The 21,476-nt window shown below is 41.4% G+C and overlaps 1 protein-coding gene across 2 annotated transcripts in view; it reads left to right on the top strand.

The window, feature by feature from the left end:
• ENOX1 (ecto-NOX disulfide-thiol exchanger 1) overlaps window positions 1-21,476 on the top strand; it is a 475,770-nt gene that overhangs the window by 106,816 nt on the left and 347,478 nt on the right. For both annotated transcript variants that reach the window (XM_040425425.1, XM_040425426.1), the window contains exon 3: window positions 7,411-7,464. The gene's annotated coding sequence lies outside the window, so the exon portion shown is untranslated. The remainder of the gene's footprint in view (window positions 1-7,410; window positions 7,465-21,476) is intronic.

Here is a 21,476-nt window from a genome sequence, read left to right as displayed (position 1 = left end):
TCACCCCCCCTCATATTATAAAATTGAAAAAGATAATTTGGCATCAGTTGATCATTGCAGACATCTTAGCCTCTTCTAATATTGTAATACTTTATGTAAACTCTCATCAATAGTTTTCAAATGCCTATAAACTTCTCCTGACTTTCCCTTTTAACTGACTGTAGTTTCAGGCCCCCTATAAGGGTTGCCCCTCCTTTACAAGAGATGGTCTAGCCTTAGGTCGGCTGTTTTGCAGCAGCTCCTGCACCTTCCTTTGAAGTGAATAGGAGCAGTGCTGCAGTTGTTCTGGTGCCAACTCCCAGAGCTACTCCTCCGATCATTTATTGGTGGCCCATCTCTTGTAAAGGAGTGGCAGCCCATTTAATGATCATGTGGTTGACGCAGTGTCTTAGGGTTTAGCACTGTTGCTTTGTATCGCAGAGCTTTTGGATTCAAACCTGACCAGGGATAATTCTGTATGGAGTTTTTATGATCTCGCTATGTTTTCATGGGTTTCCTCACACACCAAGAAAATACTGATTGAGACTGAGATTGTGAGCTCCAATGCATACCATGAGTAAGATCTGTTTTCTGATTGAAATGCATTGGTAGTACCCAGCATCATGGTACAGGAACTTTTAATGTAAACCCCAATAAAGTGGTGCTGAATCAACATTGTATTTATCCTGATCCCTAATGTATACATGGACCGATGGATGGGATGACGCGCTCTATGGAATAGATTGTTACAGAAATATATAAAATAACTAAAACATTGTCTTACATTTGTGACTTTCCAACTGCTTTCACTTTTTAATGCATTTTCATTTTGAAGTTCTGTAAATAGTTTCAAAAATGTTCAAGTTCAGTTGCTGAAATATAGGTCACTACCCCAATTTCTACAAGTTAGTGTTTATGACAGCTACTGGCATAATTTACAGGGAGTCGGGCACCTCAAATAAGGACTCTAGAAGAATGTTTTATTTTCATACCGCACACCTCATTCCCTCGCTGTGTGCTTGCGGAGCTGCGCTGGATTGCATAGTGTGGACACCTGAGTTTGCACATATAGCAGAGAGGACATTCTGAGCACAAGCTCAGCAGTCTGGACTAATCCAGCGTGCAGAGAGGTAGCGGGGTGCAATATGAAATGAAACAATCTGGCCTCCTACTACTAATGTAGTACTGCAGATAATAGCCCTTTAAGGAAACGGGTCACTCAAATGTTTTTTTTTCTGCCAGTTAAAACCAGATGGTAACACACATCTCCATTTTTTCTAATCTTTCTTTCTTTTCTGATTACAGATTTTTGTATTCTGTTTCCTGAACATGGTTATGGGGGCGGCCATCTTTCCTGAGCTGTTCTTAGCAGCATTTACATATTATTAAGAACATTTCTTTATGGCAGCCCCATGGTCCATAGACACAATAGTCAGGGGGACCCTATTGACGTCTATGTCCGAGTTTTCTAGGCATGCTCTATGCCCTGTGCAGAAGTCATTGTGCAAGGAAGGAATAGATAAGCTTTGACAATAACCTATTGTGAGTGGGGGATCACAATAGATGTGCCACATCTATTATTAGACTTAGGCTTGTATATTCTATGTCTGGAGAAAGCATCAGTCGGGGCGTCCACTCTTAGGCTAAGGGCTCATGCACATGACCGTATGTATTTTGTGGTCCGCAAAAAATACAGATGACGTCTGTGTGCATTCCGTATTTTGCGGTATGGAACAGCTTGCCCCTAATAGAACAGTACTATCTTTTGTCCATAATGCAAACAGTAATAGGATATGCTCTGTTTTTTTTTGCGGAATGGAAATAGACACACAGAAACGGATTGCACATGGAGTAATTTCCATATTTCTTTTTTTGCGGACTTATTGAAATGAATAGTTCCGCATATGGTCCGCAAAAAACGGAACGTACATGGAAAGAAAATACGTTTGTGTACATGAGCCCTAAGGAGAAACCTAGAGGTGGAAATCCCTGCTATTACTTTATTACCACAGGATATGCCATATATGTCTAAGATTGGGAAACCCCTATAAAGGGTTGTCCAGAGGTGGTTTCTGACTCCTATTCCCGACAGGAAATCCCCACTCAGCCAATCACTGGCATCTTATGCCATCTCCTCCATGTAAAGCCCAAACCAGGAAACTAGGACCAGCAGGATCAGTTATGTGTCATATTGGCAGTGGGGTGAGGGGAAACCTTTTTTTTTTTTGTAAACTCCTTTCTCCCCCTTATCTAAAAAATTCAATATTGTGCTGGACAACCCCTTTAAATTGAGGTATACAGTATGGGCACTATGCTGTTCCTCTATATAACTGGCCTTTACTATAATACTTTACCTATTCACTTCTCATCCACTTATTGTAGTGTTGATAGTAATATAGATGTCTGTGAAGAGAAATAAGTACATGAATCACGTACTCCCTGGCAGTAGTAATTCCATGGCGTATACTGAAATGGTATAGTTTGCATATTTCTGCTTGGGTTTAGTGAGTGTGAAACAAAGCTCAGCAGCAGTAGCCAGGCCGAGCAGATATATATATGCCACACTTGATAAATCCAAGCACAGTCATTTGCATTAAGACGTCAATATGTGGAAATTGTGTTTCACTTGGGATGCACTTCCTTCTGCAGAATACGTCTCAAAGCATTTATCCAGGCTGGAGTGTTGTGGAGTGGAATGTATCTTACCCCAGGATAATAATTTTCATCATCATTAGAGGTGTAGCTCTTCGTCTCCTCATGTTTGTGTATGACTTGGAAGGGTCAGGAGAAAAAAACTGTTTTGACACATTTTATTTCTTCTTTCAATCCCCCCTCCCCCCACTTCTACAGATATTGATTTGAAACCGCTGCATGTCATGCTGCGCAGGGAACAGTATCCTGCAGCTCCTCTTTGTACACCAATTAGGCAGCTGTAATTTAAATGTTTTCTTTCCTACCGATATGGAAGCTTTGCATGGTTAGCTGGGATATTCTCATCCTGCATTAGTGCTGTAATATAATGATTTATTAGGGAAGTGGAAGAAATATTGATCTCGCTAATAGCTTCAGCCTTGGCATATAAGGCTTTACATTTTACTTGGCTTAAAGGGACACAGGCTTTATCTGTGCTCTTGCATGCTGCTGGCCATGAATATTTAGATTCCTGGAAAGGATCACTATATCTATCTCTATATATATATATATATATATATATATATATATATATATATATATATATAGTGGTAAGTACTGTATTGTATGGATGGAGCACAATTTGATTGTTTAGGTGCTCTATATCCAAGGTAACCACAATGTGGCTTTAGAGCCACAATCATCTCATGTTCTTATTTCTTCTGACACCTGACTAGCTCGACCCAAGATTAGAATACTGCAAGATCCATTTTACCCAACTTGTCTTCAGAACTGGATGAGACTGATGCAATGAAAAGGCTGCCGATTGGGTTCTTGGCCACAAGTTCCTGTTAGGCTTCGGAGCTGTATACGTGAATGCTTTATGAAGGAGAGTTCCTGCAGCTCCCTACTACAGAGCTTAAGGAATAAATGAATGTATGGAAGATAAAATACTGTTCAGCCCTTCCTGGCCCTTTTTGAAGGAGATTGCTTCCTTATCTAATTCATCAACCAGGCAGCCAAGTTTTGTCCAACTTCACAAGCCACACCTCGGCATGATTACTGACAGACCTGTTGAATCTAAACATCACTTAAAAGGCTATGTATGCCTTTTGGAGGCAATTTTTGTTTGATTGCATTTCACTTATTTTTGGCTAAAAATCATATTTTCAATTGGCCTTTATTAAAAATATTGAGCTATTCTGTCACAAAGGGTTAACTGTTTTTCTAACTGTGGGACTGGTATTTTCACTGTGTTCCATCATCTAATAACCCTTTTCTCTACATTACTAAGAAGTCATAAATTCTTATTTAAGCCACCTTCTTAGCAGTAAAATAAGGATTGCATTTTGATGAGTGTTAATAAAATGTCAGAGAGCAGAGATAAGGAGTCCGTCGGCTCCCCAGATGACGGAAAAGACAGAAAATCCACAGGCGGCTATACAGCAATGTACACACAAGGAATTTTTATATTTTTAATAAAGACCAATTGAAAAAATAATTTTTAGCTCAAAATAAGTACAATGCATCGATGGAACGGGGGCCTATAAAACAAAGGATTGCGTGCAGTGTATGCACAGTGAGCTCTCCATTCATTTTTTGGGGGGTTTTGATAATAGCCAGATGAGCGCGCTTTGTTATTTTCAGAACTCTCATAGAAGTAAGTGGAGGGCAAACCACACATGCACAGCCACTTCTTTATTGGACTGGAAATAACGAAGTAAGCTCTCAGCTATTTTCGGAACTCACATAGAAGTGAATGGAGAGTGGCGCGCTTGCACCCTTCTTCACTTTGGAGGCCCTGCTCTAAATATAGGAGCTAGTCCCATCGGTGGGACCCACACCTTTCTGACACTGATGTCATATCCTAGCAATATTCCACTAATGTCTAAAATGAGACAACCCCTTTAAATAAAACCTGTCTGCCAATGTGAAGTAAACTAGAAGGTCTCAAAAAGCAGCACATGATGCCACATTCTGAAGGGATTCAAATACTGATGCCAACCAAAGTCAATGAAATTTACCAGTCTTGAAAGGATTCCAAAGCCATTCCCAAGACTCTGGGACTCCAGCAAACCACAATGAGAGCCATTATTCACAAATGTAGAAGACTTGGTGAACTTTCTTTAGGAGTGGCCAGCCTATCAAAATGTCACCAAGAGCCCATCAGTAACTCACTTGCCTCAGCTAAGGTCATTGAACATTATTCTACTATAAGACAGATGGTGGACTAAAATGACATTCATGGGGGAGTTGCAATCCACTGATGACCAAAAAGAACACAAAGGCTCATCTTACATGTGTATAGAAAACAAAAAACACCTAGATACTCCCAAGACTTTAGGGATGTTGTGGTACAATTTTTGTATGATTCCTAAACAAGGGATCTAACCATGTCTGCAATGCTCCAGATCTTAAAATGTAGTCTAGGGGCAAAAGAATGAGAAGACATGGTGATATGTGAATCCTCCTCCAGCTCATCCAACCGCAAACAGCAGAAGACACCATTTATTAGTGAAAAACCTGAGTGTCACTGGTACAACCTAAAAATACAAATAAGCCAATAGGAATATGACGTGGTTTAGCAGAGTGTGACGTATGTATATACCCTCATAGTGTACATCTGAACACTAGGTCCCCTCTGTTGCCATCTACCTTTCATACAAAGTATTGCACCCTAGCTATATCCAAATTTAAAGGATTTCTGTCATGAGAATTAACGTTATGTAGCTGACTGACATTAGCGATGTGTTAACGTCCGCAGAACATAACAGTATGTTTTATAACTCCCTGTCTGCCGCCGTTCTCTTAAAATAAAGACTTTTAAAATATGCTAATGAGCCTCTAGGTGCTATTAAGGCAGTGATTCAGCACCTAGAGGCTTGGTCTACGCACCCTTTGGCACGCCCAGGTCCAGTTGATTGACTTTCGAGTTCTCCTCAGTGTCCCGTAAATCCTGCGCCGTCCAGTTTAGTATTCGACGCAGGCGCAGTGAGTGAAGGACCCGCTCCTGCTGCTGGCTTCCTTTGACGCAGTGAGGAAGCCGGTAGCAGGAGCGCTTCCTTCACTCACTGCGCCTGCGCCAAATATTAAACGGGACGATGAGGAGAACTCGAAAGTCAATCAACTGGACCTGGGCGTGCCAAAAGGTGCTTAAACCAAGCCTCTAGCTGCTGAAGCAACGCCCTAATAGCACCTAGAGGCTCATTGTATTATAAGAGAACGGCGGCAGGCAGGGAGTTATAAAGCGTACTGTTATGTACTGCGGACATTAGCATATCGCTAATGTCAGTCAGCTACATAATGTTATTTCTCATGACAGAAACCCTTTAATTATGTTTAAAATAATCCCACCATATCGGGGATAATCTGTGGACTAAGTGTTCAAGTTACATCTGGTGTAACGCTAACCTTGCATTCCACTATAATAGCATCATATCATACCAACAGTTCGCATAGTGAGATGATCAGGGACTGCTTTGCTTTTGCAAGACCTGGACAACTTGAAATCATACCTGAAACCATGAATTCTACTGAACCATGAGTTCTACTGAAGTTGGGTTATGCAGCAGGACAATGAGAAGAATCATACAATCATGTCCACCTCTGAATAGCTCAAAAGAAACCAAATTAATGTTTTGGAGTGGTTCAGTCAAAGTCCTGACCTGAATCCCATTGAGATACTGTGGCAGAACCATGTTCGAAAATCCTCTAATGTAGCCAAATTAAAGGGGTTGCCCAACAAAAAATATTCTACAGGTTTTAAACCAGCAATTGGATAAAGTGTATCAGTATAGCGCCACCTGCTGTTTTTTTGTTTCCCCTTATTTCTTTGTCCTGCTCACTGAGATGGCCGCACATGCTCAGTTTCATCCTTCAGCTGCCTCCTGAGCTGTGATAGGGAGAGCTGAGACACGCCCCCTTAGCTGCAGCAGGAAAGACACTCCCCTTGAGCTGCCAGCTTGATATAAATCTAGCAGAGCATTGAATGGGGAGATCTCTGGATCCATGTGAGGTGCAGGGCTGGTTCTAGCTTTGTTAGAAAGAGGTTGTCATGGGCTATATGATCTTTTGATTAAATTTTTTTTTACTTTTTTTTTTACATTAATCATGGGATAATCCCTTTAAAACAGTTCTGTAAAGAAGAGACAGCCAAAACTCCTCCACAGCAACGTAAATGACTTGTCACAAGTTATTGAAACGTTTGATTGCAGTTGTTACAGCCAAGGGTGGAACAACCAGTTATTATGTTCAGGAGGGCAGTTACTTTTTGACATGGGTGAAATAGGTTTTCAATAAGTCTTTATCCTCAATAAATGGAACGAGCATACTCGTGTTCTGGAGTCTGGTGGATCATTGGGCACTACTGTCAATGATTACATCCATTTTATGGGTGCTGGTTTATGTCTCTACAATATTATTATTTTTATTCTGCTGCACAAAGTGCTTTAGACGTTCTTTTTTTTTATGTTCTTCCCTTCAGGATACATAAAGGGTTTGGTTAAAAGGAAAAAATAAACTGTACTACACTGCTTTGTATGAACACGACCTAGGGTACTTTCTACCTACTGTGCTTATGAGAATCCGTGAGAAAAAAAAAATTGTGCCATGCTCAATCATATGTAATATTACAAAAGAAAAAATACTATGCTTTATAGATGGCCATATGGTGGCACACAGAGTGCCTACTAGTCTATTCTAGGACACTGATGTGAATACAAAACATTTATACTGCCACGTATTCTTACTTTGCTTCTGAGAAACCTTTAATGATTTTTATTTATTTTTCTCATTTTTCAGATTAATCTGATCTTTGGAGTGTGAAATTGCTGAAGACTCATCCATTAGAAGCAGGTAACTTTATTTCCAGCTGCCGACCACTTATTTTAGTTTTTCAGGTATAGTAGGAATATGCTGTGCAGCGAAGTCTCTTTGAGGGAAAATAATAGGCACTGCATATTTCAGCAAATCTGTTGCCCAGCAGATTTGTTGAGCCCTGCTGTGAAGAATTAGGCTGCGCCATTCAATTCACCTTCAAATATTATTGTATGTTCTTTGTTGGGGGGGTTGGGGGGGGGGGGGGACTGTATTTGCAGCTTTTATTTTATTTATTTATTTATTTATATTATTTTTTTGTTTAATCTGTAAAGTAAAAGTGTATTCAGAGCTCTGAAGCTATAATCATTTTAAGGTTTGTTATAAAACCATCTCCTGTGGGATTAGCGGGCCAAGGGAGAAGGTGTTGTGATATTTTGTTTCCCTTTTTCCCTGTAGAAATTGCATTGCAAAGCTCAATATTGAATTGTTTTCTTCATTATTTTATATGTATGCAGTGCTCGCATTGTGGTCTATTTTTATTCTTGCTCCCATAAACTCATTTTTCATGTAAGCAGTTTTTGTTTAGCTTCTTGTATTAATGCATTCAGTTCTTACGCATTGTTATTTTTAGCATTTGCTATTCCACTTTACTCAACTAGGCCAATATTCAAATGATTTACCATTATATTTGGTTTGGAAATAATTTTCATTATGAAAATGTTTTGATGGTAACAATCTTGACATAGAGAATAGTTGCCTATTAAAGGGGTTCTGCAGTTTGTTTAAAGGGAACCTCTCACCGGGATTTTGTGTATAGAGCTGAGGACATGGGTTGCTGGATGACCGCTAGCACATCCGCAATACCCAGTCCCCATAGCTCTGTGTGCTTTTATTGTGTAAAAAAAAATATTTGATACATATAAAAATTAACCTGAGATGAGTCTGCATATATGAGATTGCATATGTATCAAATAGTTATTTTTTTAACACAATAAAAGCACACAGAGCTATGGGGACTGGGTATTGCGGATGTGCTAGCGGCCATCTAGCAACCCATGTCCTCAGCTCTATACACAAAATCCCGGTGACCGGTTCCCTTTAAACGTACATATGAAAGACATGCACTCAGTAAAGAATAGCTCTTGGACATAATATACATGTCATCCTCTATGTATCAACAGAGGAATAGCAGGTTGACACCACGGATCCACAAAATATGGATACCTTCCATATGCAACCACGTTTTTCTCACTCCCATCATTATATATTACTGTTCTGAAAAAAAAGGACATGTTCTATAATTACAGACAGCGCACAGGTGATATCCATGTACTCTCCGTGGACCCACAGAAACGAAGCAGTTTGTGTGCAGTCCACAAAAATGCTTACTGGACGCAGATGCAGAATACGGTTATGTGCATGAGGCCTGAAACTGATGTCATTATGTTAATTCACTGTAAAGGATATAAATGGTCTATTACATGGGCTCATGCACATGAACGCATTTTCATTCCGTGTCCATTTTTTTTTTTTTTTGCGGACCGTATGCGGAATCATTAATTTCAATGACTCCGCAAAAAAAAATATATATATATATATAAAACGGTACTCCGCGTGCATTCTGTTTCTGTATGTCCGTTCTGAAAAAAAGTTTAATGTGCCCTATTATTGTCTGCATTATCCACAAGAATATGGCTGTTCTGTTTAGGGGCCAGCTGTTCTGTTCTGCAAAAAACGGAATGCACACAGACGTCATCCGTGTTGTTCTGCGGACCGCAAAATACATACGGTCGTGTGCGCGAGCCCTAATACTGCCACCAACTGCCCGATGAACGAGCAAACACTCGTTCATTGGGCAATCCAAATCTTTCAGCAAAGATATCTCATGAAAAAGGCCATAGTTACGCATACAAGGGTAAGACACTAGTTCAGTGCTTTATCATGGTCACCAAGAAGAGGTAGATACAAAAAATAAATAATAAAATAATATAAAATCCCGGGTAAATATAAATAATGCCAATATATTTACCTGCTATCAGCTTTTTGTTGGTGATCACAGACAACAATGAACTATCCCTGAACAGGAGGCAATAGAAAAGTGGCTGTGTTACCTGTAATTGTGCCAATTTTTATGAAATAACTCACTTTATAAATTTTAATTCTGTAATAAAAGTAGGGCAGAGAGAAAATGTGTGAGAAAATGTATAGGCGGATATTTCAGGTTGTGAGTATGGTTCCCGTGGTTGGGTCCTACGTTATTTAGGTCCTCCTTTGTTCATATGTCTTCATTGTAACAAGCTCTGAATGAATATCGCTTTGGAAAGGTCTATACTTTTACGCTGAATACTTTTTGAATGTCCTTGCTTCAATCCCACTCATTAATCATACACTTTAGTTAGAACTAATTTAACCAGTGCGGATCCATTATCCCCAAATAAATAATTCTCTTGTAGTCAGACCCAGATAATATCTTGCACTTACAATTATCTCCCACACGCCATGAGAAAAGCAATGTGTCCTGAGAGCGCGGCACAGATTGAGCAATAACCACATTCTTCACAGATGATTAAAAATCACATTTCTGAAATAGGATTGCTTCATAAAAGTGTGCGCTCTGGGAATCATTGCAATAAGTCCTGCAGCGCAACTGGGCTTTACAGACTATTCCCAGAGAGAGAGGCATCCGTGGCCAAACAAGTCAAGTTCCTGCACCTATTACTTTATTTCCAATGCTAAGTGAAGTTCCTGTAACTGTTATATTAATGAACTACAGTACAAGAAATCCATTATCTCCACAATCACTTCCTTTACTTTGCAGAACAATTCCATCCTACTGCTTTCAGAGTGGCGACTCCTATCATGTTTTTATTATCATTTTTCAATACTAGACGATGCACAGAATACAGGCTTCCATAAGTTGTCCCTGTATGGACTACTTGCAGACGTATTAAAGGGGTTTTCCAAAAAATTTTAAACTGATGACCCATTCTTTGAATAAGTCAGCAGGATTTGATCAGTGGGGTCTGACACCAGGGGGCACCGGAGCTCCAGTGTGCTTTGTGGCCTTTTTGCAGATCACCAAGCACAGCTCCGTACATTGTATAGCAGCTGTGCTTGGTATTGCAGCTCAGTCCCATTCCCTGGCCATTTTACCGGTAAGCGTGACATCACTGGTCTAGGGTAAGCCAAGAGTATAGTACTTAGGGTGGGTCCACATCAGCGTTATATATTCCGTTATGGATATAACAGAAAATAACAGAATCCATAAGACGGCAGCACGGTGGCTCAGGGGTTAGCACTGGTGCCTTGCAGCCCTGGGATCCTAGTTTCGAATATGACCAAGGACAACATCTGCATGGAGTTTGTATGTTCTCCCGGTGTTTGCGTAGGTTACCTCCGGGTACTCCGGTTTCCTCCCACACTCCAAAGACATACTGATAGGGACCTTAGATTGTGAGCCCCATTGGGAACAGCACAATGCTAATGTCTGTAAAGCGCTGCGGAATATAGTAGCGCTATATAAGTGCATAAAATAAAAATAAGACAGAAATCAACCCGGAAGCCTTTAAGAGGCATTCTGTTTTGATCCTTCATAATACAAGTCTATGGGCAGCGTAACGGAAACCAGGATGGATCCGTTATGCTACCCATAGACTTGTATTATGACTGAATGCAAAACAGAAGCCTTTAAAAGAAGTTTTGCTTTCCGTCATAATAGAAGTCTATGGGAATCATAATGGATCTGTCGACAGGACTTTGTTTTCTATATTGCATAACGGGAACCAGACGGATCCGTTGTGATTCCCATAGAATTCTATTATGACAAATCAAAACTGAATGCCTTTTAAAGGCTTCCGTTTTTACTTCCGTCTTATGGATTCCGTTATTTTCCGTTATAACTGAAAGCCATAATGGAATACATAACGCTGATGTTAACCCACCCACCCCTTACTTGGGTAGCCTTTTCTCCTGAGATTTACCAAATCTCACAAGAACAACTCTCCTTCTCTCAGGCTGGGGAGCGGTTGGATTGGACAGCATCACAGCCAGGGAGAATAATGTGTAAAACGAAAATAAATAAGTACAGGCATAAACAAAGTAAAGAACACCCCTACCAGCCTACACTGCATCTTCTAGTCTCTCCTCCAGCATCCCTTAACTGTATTTATGCAACGTAAATATTAGTTTAGTTGCACTATGTGCAATTAAGTAGGAAAATTTAAAAATCTGAATTCCGCTTTTTTATATATTTTATCGATAGCTCTTTATGTTTTATCAGAATACAGCTATGTATCACCAAAAAGAAGCAAAAATATTTAATCAAACATTTTTAAACGTTTTGATGTTTTCCTTTTCATGTAAATTACCCAAACAAACGATTCCACTTTTCCCACAGACTACTAGAGCAGGCAGAGTAGACTTTTGCATCTGTACTTGTCGGCTTTGCTGTATAGAATGGGAGAGAATGAGTGGTATCATCTCAATATGATTATATTGTGGACTGGTTAATGACGGCCCTATACTAATGCAGTACTCACAGATAAGACTGTGTGCATCACCCCTATCATTCTGTGGGGGAGGGGGCTGTACTAACTCACTCATCACATTGTGGAGCTCGTAGTAATTTTTCTGTCAGGTTAGCCACCATAAAGCACACACAGTCTGCTGTCCTGCCTATACAGACAATACCTGAAGGAAGTGTATCTCTAATATGGCTGCCCTCAGGGATGTTTTTAAGTAATAAGAGATGCATAGCTATAATTATATAAAACTAGACTTACATCTAAAAAAATATATATATATATCACTGAGCAAAATAAACCCCTAAAATATAACTTTTAATGATATACGAAATAAAAATAAATGGATAAACCCCAACTTATATCTAAATAAACACAGGTATGATGACCTATATCCGATGTCCGTGCTGAAAACAAGGTATCAGCACAATGAAAAACACACAATAACAGCAAGGAAAGAGCGGTAAGCAGTCTCGCATCTGTATTTTGGCGGACTCTATAAATCCACACACATTAGTGAAGTAATCTAATAAAGACTCACGGTGACTTGCATATTAACCAGTGATCTATCTGATAAAGACTCACGGTTACTTGCATACAGGTAATCTCATGATTAAGAGAGAATCCAGGTAAACACATCATCGGGTTGTCTGTGGGTCAGCATCCAGGACCATGGGGTGGGAAAGATCAAAAATCCCTAAGTAGTCCCTGCTGGCTCTCCCTGCCTAAAAGCAGAGCACCCGCCCCGAAAGGGGTGACCCTACTTCTCGGTGGCTAAACCCTCAGACACCCTAAATGTCCCTGCTGAAATGATCATCTTCCCGACGCGTTTCCCCAAGTGGAGATATCCAAATGGTTCATCAGGGGACAGCGTTTTGTTGATACAAACTAGCTGCAGATCAGACACATATGATAAGGGCACCAAGATAGAAAGGACTTACATCTAATTAATGAAAATAAAAGCATAAGCCCCCACTAGGGCTGCCATATTCCAGAGTGATGTACACAGATGGTAATTGCTAACACCTTAAAGGATTTTTTTTTCCTATTTAAAATACTCATTTATGAAGGTAGCTGTAATTTTGTAATGTATTTGTGTTTCCTTTATCACTCCCATCTTCTGTTCTGGACTGTGGTCACATGACCCTGTCCGTGCAGCTCTTATTTCCTGTGATGTTATGTCCATGGGCGTGTCAAAGGAGCACTAGGCACAGTGATGGGACAGTGTCTATATAACTGGGTGGGAGGAGCTATAAACTAGCTGGTGAAAGTACTACATACAGGATGAAAACAAACCAGAGTCATTTGTTATATGGTGAAAACGGGTCAGGAGAGTGCAGATTGGAAAAGAAAGTATGCGGAAGATGTACAATATGAGCATAATCTTAGTAATCTCAGAAAAACTCTTTAAAGGGATTTTCCAATACTTTATAATGGATGATAGCTCATTAGTATCTGATTCGTGGGAGTCCGACATCCGGGAACCCCATCGATCAGCTGTTTGAGAAAGCAGTGGCGCGAACAGTAGCGCCACAGCCTTTTCTCAGCCTTCTCCAGGCCATGTGACGTCACGTTCATTGGTCACATTGGTTAGGTGCAGCTCAGCCCCATAGAAGTGAATGGGGCTGAGCACAATACCAAGCACAGCTGCTATACAATGTACAGAGCTGTGCTTTGAGCTGAGAGAAGGCCGCGGTGTTCACTGGAGCGCTAGTGCCTTCTCAAACAGCTCATTGGCGGGGGGATCCCGGGTGTCAGACCCTTACTGATCAGATACTGATTACCAATCCAGAGGATAAATCATCAGTTATAAAATCTTTAAGGGTGCTGTTCAGATATAGTTTTTTTTTCCCGTCTGCATTTAGTGTATACACTGGGAATTATTCCTGATGTGTATAACCCTGACATATCTAAGTGGGTGCCATCAGTTGCAAACTTTGCATTAAGGCTAGCAACAAAAAGGGAACAGCTACACTGCAACATGTGCCACGCAACATTTTTTGTAATGACAGTCAATGGTGTCGCATCTATGGTGGATAGATTTTTTGCGACTGTCGTGTCGTAGTTGCAGCATCATTGCGTTACATGTCGCTCAACACTTGTCACAGTGTAGCCCTAGCCTAGCACACATTGTTAAAACACATATACCACATGTTATACATTTTTCTACAGAATTCCCTGCATTAAAAAGTGTAGTCTACTAAGCTTTTCAATGCAGTGGGGATAAAAGGGTATGCCAACCACCTAGGTCTGCAGCTATCGATTATTTTAGTAATCAAGTATTCTATCGATTACTTAGAGTACATTAATAAGAAATAACTAATTAAAAGAGCATTTTCCTTTATAAAAGGTCATCAGACCCCTGTGCTATCAGTCCTCTTTACCATCAGTTGCCCCCAGTGCCATCAGCTCCCCTTTGCCTTCAGTTCCCCCCAGTGCCATCAGCTTACCCCACTGCCATCAGTCCTCTGTGCTATCAGCGCCCACCAGGGCCATCAGTCCTCTGTGCCGTCAGCGCCCCCCAGTGCCATCATCCCCCTCCCACAGTGCCATCAGCTCTGTGCCATCAGCTCCCCCAGTGCCGTCAGCTCTGTGCCATCAGCCCCCCGGACCATCATCTCTCCTGTAGGGGCACAGCTCCTCCGTCGTCTTCTCGGCGCGCTGCACTGTGGTGCTGACGTCACACAGCGTTGGGTCATAGCGCGTGCTACGACCATACGGTGTGTCGGGGTACAATACAGTGCAGCGCGGTGCGGGCTGGCGGGTGACCACGGAGCGTGAGTAACAGCAAGCTCTTCACTCACGCTCCGTGGTCACATGATACAAACGAATACTCGATGCAAAAAATACTCCAACCACTCAGACAATCGTTTTACCACATCAGAGGCATTATAGATGGGGATGAGCGAATCGACTTCGGATGGAACATCCAAAGTCGATTCGCATAAAACTTAATTAGAATACTGTACGGAGGGAGTGCTCCATACAGTATTACAATGTATTGGCTCCTATGAGTTGAAGTTATTACTTTGCGAAGTCTCGCAAGACTTCAGGTAATACCTTCAGAAATTAATTTCTACTGTAAAAAAACTTTTACCAAACTCAGGTTCGGTACCAAGGTACCACTCGCTCCGTACAGTATTCTAATGAAGTTGTATGTGAATAGACTTCGGATCGATTTGCTCATCCCTAATAATTATAGACTATGGTCAGTGTACAGTAAGTCCAGGAACATTCCTGGTACACACAGCAAGCCTATACCGGAGGAACATAGCCTACCTGAGGGCTATGCACACGAGTAATGTTAAACTCGCTGAAGTTCACTCAGTGAGAAAAACGACTTTTCCCATCTTGTTTGCTTCAGTGTTTTTTGCGATTCCGTTAATTTCTTGTAACTTTTTTCTGCACTGATGAAAAATAGATAATTCTTCAGTATGGCTCCGTTTTGTTTTCACTGACCCATTGCCTTGAATGGGCAGGTCCTGCAGACCCATTAATGTCTGTGGGGTTCTTCTTGCATGTAAACGCTAAAAATGCTGCATGTTTTTTCACAAAGAACAATCTTGTGTGAGAGAAGATGCCCAAAGACACAGTCCTCCTCATAAATTAGGCACATCCTGCGGCAGCCCTTGCTCCTAGCTACAGTAGACTTCAGTCGTCATTTACTGCAGTAAACCGGCAGAAATTATGGCCTTGCCCGCACCATGCCCATAACCCTCCTTTTTTTCAGAAAGTGGTGAGGGCAGCATAGAAACGCCGCTTGCACTTAAATTTAGGTGCAATGGTGTTTAAAAAGTTGCAAAACCAGGGGTTTACAACTTTTTTATGCCGCATTCAGGCATAGATGACTATAATAAATGACCTCTATTGAGTTTAATGGGTCAGTTTTTACTGCTGGTGCTGTCTGTTTTAACTTGTGTGTTTGAGCCCTGACACACACTTTGTGTTGTGACGTGCATTTTCCAGAAAGAGTACATACAGTGGCGGAAATAATTATTTGACCCCTCACTGATTTTGTAAGTTTGTCCAATGACAAAGAAATGAAAAGTCTCAGAACAGTATCATTTCAATGGTAGGTTTATTGTAACAGTGGCAGATAGCACATCAAAAGGAAAATCGAAAAAATAACTTTAAATAAAAGATAGCAACTGATTTGCATTTCATTGAGTGAAATAAGTATTTGAACCCTCTAACAAAAAAAGACTTAATACTTGGTGGAAAAACCCTTGTTTGCAAGCACAGAGGTCAAACGTTTCTTGTAATTGATGACCAAGTTTGCGCACATTTTAGGAGGAATGTTGGTCCACTCCTCTTTGCAGATCATCTCTAAATCCCTAAGGTTTCGAGGCTGTCTCTGTGCAACTCTGAGCTTGAGCTCCCTCCATAGGTTTTCGATTGGATTAAGGTCCGGAGACTGACTAGGCCACTCCATGACCTTAATGTGCTTCTTCTTGAGCCACTCCTTTGTTGCCTTTGCTGTATGTTTTGGGTCATTGTCGTGCTGGAACACCCATCCACGACCCATTTTCAGTTTCCTGGCAGAGGGAAGGAGGTTGTCGCTCAGGATTTCACGATACATGGCTCCGTCCATTTTCCCGTTTATGCGAATAAGTTGTCCTGTGCCCTTAGCAGAAAAACACCCCCAAAGCAAAATGTTTCCACCCCCATGCTTGACGGTGGGGACGGTGTTTTGGGGGTCATAGGCAGCATTTTTCTTCCTCCAAACACAGCGAGTTGAGTTAATGCCAAAGAGCTCTATTTTGGTCTCATCAGACCACAGCACCTTCTCCCAGTCACTCTCTGAATCATTCAGGTGTTCATTGGCAAACTTCAGACGGGCCTGCACATGTGCCTTCCTGAGCAGGGGGACCTTGCGAGCCCTGCAGGATTTTAATCCATTGCGGTGTAATGTGTTTCCAATGGTTTTCTTGGTGACTGTGGTCCCTGCTAATTTGAGGTCATTAACTAACTCCTCCCGTGTAGTTCTAGGATGCTTTTTCACCTTTCTCAGAACCATTGACACCCCACGAGGTGAGATCTTGCGTGGAGCCCCAGAGCGAGGTCGATTGATGGTCATTTTGTGCTCCTTCCATTTTCGAACAATCGCACCAACAGTTGTCACCTTCTCTCCCAGCTTCTTGCTAATGGTTTTGTAGCCCATTCCAGCCTTGTGCAGGTCTACAATTTTGTCTCTGACATCCTTGGACAGCTCTTTGGTCTTTCCCATGTTGGAGAGTTTGGAGTCTGCTTGATTGATTGATTCTGTGGACAGGTGTCTTTTATACAGGTGACTAGTTAAGACAGGTGTCCTTAATGAGGGTGACTAATTGAGTAGAAGTGTCTAACCACTCTGTGGGAGCCAGAACTCTTAATGGTTGGTAGGGGTTCAAATACTTATTTCACTCAATGAAATGCAAATCAGTTGCTATCTTTTATTTAAAGTTATTTTTTCGATTTTCCTTTTGATGTGCTATCTGCCACTGTTACAATAAACCTACCATTGAAATGATACTGTTCTGAGACTTTTCATTTCTTTGTCATTGGACAAACTTACAAAATCAGTGAGGGGTCAAATAATTATTTCCGCCACTGTACATATTCATTTAATTTAGTGATGAGCAAATCGCTTTGTACCGCTACGTACAAATCTGATTCGCTCGTCACAGTAATTAACCTGTGGCAGAGGGACTGTCCCTCTACTGCCGTTACATTGCATTGTTCACTAAGGGATCAAAATAAAATGTCCGCTGGTCTTGCAAGAAAATCTTAATCTTGTTCATGCACTGAGTAGCAGCGCATACGCACATAAACGCAATGGTGAACCCTAAGCCAGGATTGTGGAATGTGCTACAGTCAATTACGAATATGGGTTCAGATTTGTCATTGAGTATATTTGTGCAGAGGAACTGTGAATGCACGAGATTACGATTTTATTTTGATCCCTTGTGAACAATGCAATTTAATGGCGCTTGAGAGACAGTCCCTCTACTACGGCTTAATTACTGTGATCAACAAATCGGATTCATACATAGAGGTACGGACCAATTCACTCATCACTAATTTCATTTTCATGTGCTTTTGTGCACAATAAAAGCACACAGAGCTATGGGGACTGAGTATTGCGGATGTGCTAGCGGCCATCTAGCAACCCATGTCCTCAGCTCTATACACAAAATCCCGGTGACAGGTTCCCTTTAAGATGAAATACTAGTACAACCCCGAATTGTGAAGGTAAATTACAGATATGAATCTGCTGGGCTAACAATTTACTTTATCGACTTGAGACCAAAAAAAAAAAAAGGCCATCTCTCAGTGGTTTATAGGATAGATGAGGTAAAACAAAGACCTTTGAGAATATTCGGTAAATGGAAGATACGAGCCCCATGTCTGCTGGGTCATGTGCGCGCTAGTAATGTTATTTAAATGTGGCAATGTCAATTCATTTTTTTTTCTCTTTTATATTTAGCATCTGCCAAATGTTAGTTGATTTAATTAGTAATTACATTGTCAAATATGGAAATGCAGCTAATTGCATCCTCACTCAGCCTGTTTTGCATACAAACCTTGGTAATCAGAAGTCTGTAGCATACAGAAGAGACATGTCAGCGAGACTCTGGAAACCGACACAGAAGGTGACCTCCTCTGACAAAACGTACTGTGTTCTGACAAAAGTGTTTGTGGCGAGATGACATTGGGTTCCTTGGTGGAGGTGGGCTGCGTATTGTCTGTGTGGATCAGATGGCGGAGAACACAATCTCTTCATGCAGGTGCAGCCACTTAGCGGCATTTCCAGAAGAACTTTAATTATGATCACTTAGCAACAGAAAGCACCTGTTTACACAATTAGGCAATTCACTGCACTCCGGCACATAGCACCAAGCACCCAGGGACATGGAGCACATTTGCGTGACAATCACCAGTATTCTTCTCCCTGCTATCTGAGCAGCTAGAAAACACAATTGGCAGCAGCTTATTAATTATTAGCACAATTGCCATGTTAGGTAATCCGTCAGTGATATGTCATAGGAAAATACTAGATTTATAATGAAGAGAATCCCAGAATAGGCCATGAAGCCTAAGGGACTGGGAGAAAGAGGGTCTGAGTCCTTTCCCTAGACTGACTTTTCTAGGATAAGAGCCAAAAATTCTCAGTTTTATGGAATTGAAGGAGTTGCCCGAGTGGATAGGTTTTCAGTATGTCATCAATGGAGGTCCTTCTCCCAGCACCACCGCTGATCAGTTGTTTGAAGAGACTGCACTTCTTCGGTGAGCACCATGGCCTCCTCACTGCTTACCAAGAACAGTGCCTTCCATTAGATAACGGCTGTGCTTGGTACTGGAGCTCAGGCCCATTCATTCAAACGGGACTAATCTGTCCCTAGGCCATGTGAATGATGAATGTAACATCACTGGCCAGGCCTTCAGTGAGTATCGCAGTCTCTTCAAACAGCTGATCAGCAAGATTAGATAGCGATGATATCTTGAGGATAACTTGTAAGTATTAATCCCTGCTGGCAGATGTCGGGTCTTTAAAGATGTTACCCGCTCTGGAGCGGAGTGAGTGCCACAGTCATTGGGTGCCTGCTGTTTCATACAGCAGGCACCAGGGGCTAATGTCTGCGATTGGCGGTAATGCCGACCGCGGACATTTAAACCCACAAATGCCTTTGTCTAATGTGACCATGCCATCTGAGAGGGCTAGGGCTACACATGTGTCGCACCAATGTCGCGCGACAATTTTATAATGATAGTCTATTGTGTTGTACTGCGACATGCTGCGACTGTGACAGTAGCACTGCGACACCATAGACTGTCATTATAAAAATTGTTGTATGACATTGGTGCGACAAAATGTCGCAAGACACATGTTGCAGTGTAGTTGTGCCCTATGTGTCACGTGACACATGTCGTCGTGTAGCCCTAATGGTTTTCCCTCAGCAGAGATCGGGGAAAGCATTCTGTGCATGTAATGAGCCAGAGCCGGATAGGTCATCAGTAAAAATAAAATAAAAAATTGGAAAACCCCCTTTAAAGACTCAGCTAGCCCCTTTAATATCAGTTAGAGCAAGTCACTTTCCTGACCTCTCATATGTGTGTACTTGCTAAGAGAAGGGTGTTCACTTACATCTCCCACTTTAAAAACACTTATAATTAGGGTGCCTGTACTCAGTGCGGTCCAGCCTTGGGATCCACAATGCACTTTACTGCTCATTGCAAATCCATATCTGCACTTAATGTTTGAAGCAATGGTAAATACAGTTGCAGTTTGGAAATTAGTAGTAATTGTTATGCAGAACGTGCAGTGGACCACACTAGGTTTGTTCATGTGACAAATTTCCTCTCTGAATCCCCCCCCATTGTCTTCAATGAGAAGCCGCTCTGCAGTTTATAGGCTGCTGATTATTGCTGCATGGAATTCCAAATCCTGTTTAACAAGGTGCGGTTTCAGAAATTTTGCATAAAGTACTCCAATGCAGACTCAAGAAAAACTGACTCCCCCCTCCATTGTACCATATTTTTTGCCCTAGAAGTCGTAACTGCTCATAAGACGCACCTAGGTTTTATAGGAGGAATTTTTTTTTAAATTCAGACCTCAGATCTGACCCACAGTGTTAATAGGAGCCCTAATCAGACTCCCAATGTTAATAAGACTCCTAATCAGACAAAACAATAAATCAACTCACCTCTCCTGTTCTGGACGCCGCCCCAATGCTTTTCCTGCCGCGCTTTGCTATGACCTGAAATTGCACAATGTGAGGTCAGAGAGCGTGTTGACGTCCAGCACTGCATGTGGCTCTGGCATATTAAGACCAAGAAGTGGTGAGTACAGAGCATGCACAGGGAGAGCTGCATTCACCGCTCCCCAGTCCTCCTGTACTAATGAGTGTTTCCATAACTGAAGCGCACATTAGTATTTGCCCCATAAGATGCACTGACATTTCCCACCCCCACTTTTGGTGCGTTGTATAGGGTGAAAAATATGGTCCCTTTATTTCATGTTGAATGTGGCCCTCAGTCATCATTGACTTTTGTTCACAAGGTAGAAAAGGTTAGGGACCTCTGATCGATGCATATAAGGTGGGTTATTTATTCTGATGCTAGTAGTGAAGGCTCTTCATCACAGTTATGTGTAGTAATAATGATCATAGGGCTATTTAGTATTATTTTAGAGCCTGTATCAATTCCTTAACTGTATGTCTATGTTCATTTGTTTCACCGTGACCTCTGCTTACATTTAATCCATTGATCTACCGATAAAGTTTAAGCTACGGGAGGTTTTGTTAGGATTTGTGAAGCAAAATGAGTTACAATAAGTGATACATCGAGGCACTGAGTGCGATAGATGTCACTATGATATGTGCTGCTAATAATTCATCCTAAAACTGTTGTGTTGCAAGCTAGCATTCATGAGAAAATGGAAAAGAAAACATTACTCTGAAACATGGAAGTGTCTCAAAAATGCTGTCTAAGCATCCCATGAGCATAAACTTTTTTCATCAAACAAGAATTGTATTTTTGTTGTAAGCA

This window comes from Bufo bufo, chromosome 3 (genome assembly GCF_905171765.1).
Source record: "Bufo bufo chromosome 3, aBufBuf1.1, whole genome shotgun sequence".
NCBI lineage: Eukaryota > Metazoa > Chordata > Amphibia > Anura > Bufonidae > Bufo > Bufo bufo.
The sequence above is the reverse complement of the archived record's forward strand: the minus strand, read 5'-3'. Positions and strand labels throughout refer to the sequence as shown.